Here is a 4,587-nt window from a genome sequence, read left to right on the forward strand (position 1 = left end):
GATTTACAAGTTTTGCGTGCATTTCAAAGTTTATATTTAAATCACCCGGTGTCGCAAAAGTGCAAAACTACTTTAAAAATGTAAAGGAATTTATCTACGCGGTATACTAATTTTCAATTGTAAAATCAGTTTGACTGACACAATGACAGATTACAAATATTAAAAGGATGTAAATTTTATAATGTGCTCTTCGGCTAGGTATTTTACTGTAGATACGGTTCACAAAAATAAATGTTATAAAACAAATTTAATATAAAATAACTATAAAGTAAATACACTAACTAATCATTCTATGATATGTATTTTATTTTTGTTGTAACAAGTAACAATTAAGTAATTATATTTATATTAAGTTTTTACTCATTATTTTTAATAGTATGTAAATTTAATTTAAATAAAAAGTGCAGTAATAATAATTCGATGCGGATAAAATAAATGCCTGTGTCATTATGTTCTCTCTAGATAGTTGTTGTTTTATTATCGATTATGTTTAATGACATTGAATTTATTCTAACCAACAAAGTTTTGTATAGGTCTTTTTTTCCTCCAAAAAATCAGCGAGAAACTAGAATAAAAGAAAGCATAAGCCGTGAAAAACACGGGAAATTGGTATCCGGAGTAGATCAAACAACTGGGACGAAAGGCCACAGCCACGGAAAACAAAAGCGTAGTGTATAGTTTTAATCAAGACACAATTCATGAGCAAAAAGGTGTACAATATCGTAGCAAAACGATTTATTTGCGTTTATGTCAATCCCCTTATCGGTATCTGTGAATTTAGATTAATTTCTTTACTCTCTTCGCTCATCCTCTCTTCACCGTGACCAAAAACATACACGCTTCCATTGAAAATAGGTAATCTATTCATTATTATTGTATACACGTCCCAAGTCTTTTGGGAGCCGATGTCCCAGCAGGCATTAAATTTCACTTTTGTCAAAATGATTTTTTTCCTTGAAAATATTATGGTACATATAATATGCAATCTACAAATTTCTAAAAAACAAACACGTTTGTATAATATTTTTGTAGTACCTAGGAGAAAATAAAATAATATACTCCCATTTGATGTGACTTATATCTAAATTGCAAATTTGGAACACGGAAACGAGTGTGTATATTTTTATAATTGAAATATCCTTGAAATTGGATTAAGTCGAAAAAGGTCGAAGAGAAAATTACAACGTGTGTAATCAGCTTAGAATTATTCGACACGATTCAATTTATTTGTCAATTTATATATCAATAAGGATACAGATTCGAATATAGGTACAAGTTTATCAGCTTGCCGACGTAAACGTACATTTATTAAAAGTGTAAATGCTATTGAGAAATAAAACATAATACCTAAAATAATAAACAATAATTCATCATTGTTTCAAATAGCAATACACCATTCGACTACAATAAGAGCTATCAGCTATATGGAAATCAAATATCCGGTATATGTTTTCTGACCAATACAGTATGACGTATCTTATTTTAGAAGGAAAATTAATATTCTTCAAGGTAAATACTACACTATTAAAATCTAATTAAAAGTGAAAATTATTTAAGAAAAGACATTTCAAATAGTCAAATTCTACAGTAGAATATAACAATCAAACGAGTTTCTAATACCTATTGAAAATGACAATATAATATAATATTAACAACACAATAGTTGAATAAATTATCAAATGTTCAAAAACTAATGAAAAATAAACTAAATTACTAATAAGTATTTCTGTTATAAGAAAAACTCAAATTATAAAATAATTGCATTACCTCGATTATTATTTTTCTTGTATAAAATAATAGTCTAACTACTTCAACTCATAAAACGACAAAACATCATAATAATTTACAACATAATAATTTATATCAACACTTATATGACCATACCCAAAGTTCAAGTTTCTGGATTTATTAGTAGCTGGATATTCCATTGAACAACAAACGGAACAAGTTTTCCCAACGGAACAATTAAAAACAAATTCCTAATATTCACACATCGAAACGTCGTATTACAAATTCTAAGTCACACAAACTAAGTGTAAATCTGTTATTTTTCATATTAAAATCCAATAAAAACAAGTAGACATTTCATTTTCATATCCATAAAAATAATAAAAAATAATATATCTTACTATAAAATTATTATTAATATTTTACTGGATATACAATTTTATTATGGTCGTCGTTAGATTGAAAAACCTATTTTAAAATTAAAAACAAAGTTATCATTGTATTATACCAAATACTCTCAACAGTGAATAATATTTACTATCCATCATAGATTTATAATTTAAAAAGGGTGCTGTATAATTTATTTAAAGTGTTTCTTGAAAAACCTACAAATTATTCGAAGTGAATATAACTTTTTTGTAACTCTGGTCTTAAATTTCAAATTCAAACTTTTTTATTTAATTTGTTCATTTAATGAGAATTTAACACTGTCTACAGTATGTACAATAAGTAAATGAGTGAAATAACGTGAGGCGTGGTGAATAAGTAACAACGAGCAGATGTTTCACTGAGAAAAGCCTGAACATGAGTGGTAATCTGGAGGGAAAATAATAAAAACATGTTAAATATGATTTTGACCTTGAAGCTTCAAACTTAAAAATGATAACTTGGGCATAAAGATATAACAGTGTTATATTTAATTTTTTTATTTAGGTAAATTAATTAATTTCTAACTCAATGAAGTTTATGGAGATGTTAGATGTATAAGGGAAGTAAAACTTTAGGTAACGAAACCTTATATAGTCATAATATAACTATAACTATAAAACTGAAACCCCTAAACTATTTAGTTAAATACTTACTTAACTCACCAATATTATCTGAGATTCATATTTATGTTAACAATTATAAATACTTAAACACCCATTGCTCAATAGCTTTACACTTTTATATGAATATACTAATGATACAGAAAGATGTGTAAACATGTTGGCCGTAATGCGACAAATTTCAAATATAAAGGGTTTAAAGATATTATTTAGGTCTCAACTTCCTAAAAATAAAAATGCATTTCTTCGTGTAATACATTACATGTAACATTTAATGATGTATAATAAAGGATATTGGAGCAAGTGCTATCAAATATTAGTTTTATAGAAACATTTGTTATACAAATAAAATATTTTAATCCGATATTTAATTCAAAACATTTTTAATTAAATGTAAGCTATAAAAAAATATTTGTATATTTAAAATCATTAAACGTTAGTTTAGAAATTAATAAAATTATGAATGGGATGATAATACTTTCAGAAATTCATTTTTTTATGTTTTCGGGGACTGAAAGTTGTTTATATGATCATTGCAATAAAATACACAAACCTAATTTAAATTTGAAATAAAGAATCTTTTCCACAGTTTTATATAAATTTCAAAAATGCAATTCTTTTCCAAAAACATAATATTATATTATTCATCAAATCAATTATTATTGACACATGATGGAAATCTGTAATTAATTAAATTTTAATGGTTTTCCATCGTCACGGAGTTACAAATATTATGAAAATTCAAATTTTGTTAAGATAATAGGAATATTTATAATTATTATTTTATACAGTAACACAAATTACTTAATTACGGATAGCATACATAATATAGTAACGGCATATTTTGTTATATTATATTCAAATTAATTATAAGCTATAGGCCTATAGCTAATAAACAAAAAAGTATACATTCATATTTTTTAAAGATATGATGTAAATGTTGTTTTGTAGTAATATAAGTAGTACGCAAGTATAAGAATATTGTGCACCTTTAGTACTTTTATAACACATATTGTGGTTGGTCTATAACACAATTATTTACTGACTATTAAAATATTATAATCATATTTTTTAAAACTATCTCATAGTGATAATTATCTACATATTATTTTTATACCAAATGGTCTGTATAACACTTCTGTTTTCTAAGATTTTTTATATATTTTAGTATTAAAACACTGGTACACCAAATTTGCAATAAATATATTTTATCCATAGCGACAATTTTCTAATATGTGTATCCTCCTCCCCTAGTTAATTATGGGTTATAATTTGTAAACTACAGAAATAATAAAATCTTCCAATAAATTATTATATTAGTTATATTAAAATAATAAATATTTATGACTTTACTTTCACAAAATATGTTAAATAATATTTTTAATAATTTAAATAAAACGTAAGTAGATATTAGTATGAGCATACATCTTTTGAAACTATGTAAGATACAGTACTATAGTGTTGAAAGCTGAAGTTAACTTAGATCTCATTTCATAATGAATCCTTAACATATGCTACGATAAAATCAATAGATTATTAACAACTTAGGAGTAAAATATTATTAATTAATTTGAATAATTTGAATAATTTGAATAATTTTTAACCGAAGTGTTATAGGTAGGTATTTTATAATACATATCGTAATATAGATATAAAATAAAGTTGTACGTTTACCGTTTACATTGTAGACATTATATTTTCAAACCCAAATTTTTAAATAAATGAAAACTATTTAAATTTAAAAAATATAAGGATATTATACATTTATACATTTATCAATATAATTTTAATATAAGTTGTGCGAGTATTA

The sequence above is a fragment of the Myzus persicae genome, unplaced genomic scaffold (assembly GCF_001856785.1).
Source record: "Myzus persicae strain clone G006 unplaced genomic scaffold, MPER_G0061.0, whole genome shotgun sequence".
NCBI classification, from domain to species: domain Eukaryota; kingdom Metazoa; phylum Arthropoda; class Insecta; order Hemiptera; family Aphididae; genus Myzus; species Myzus persicae.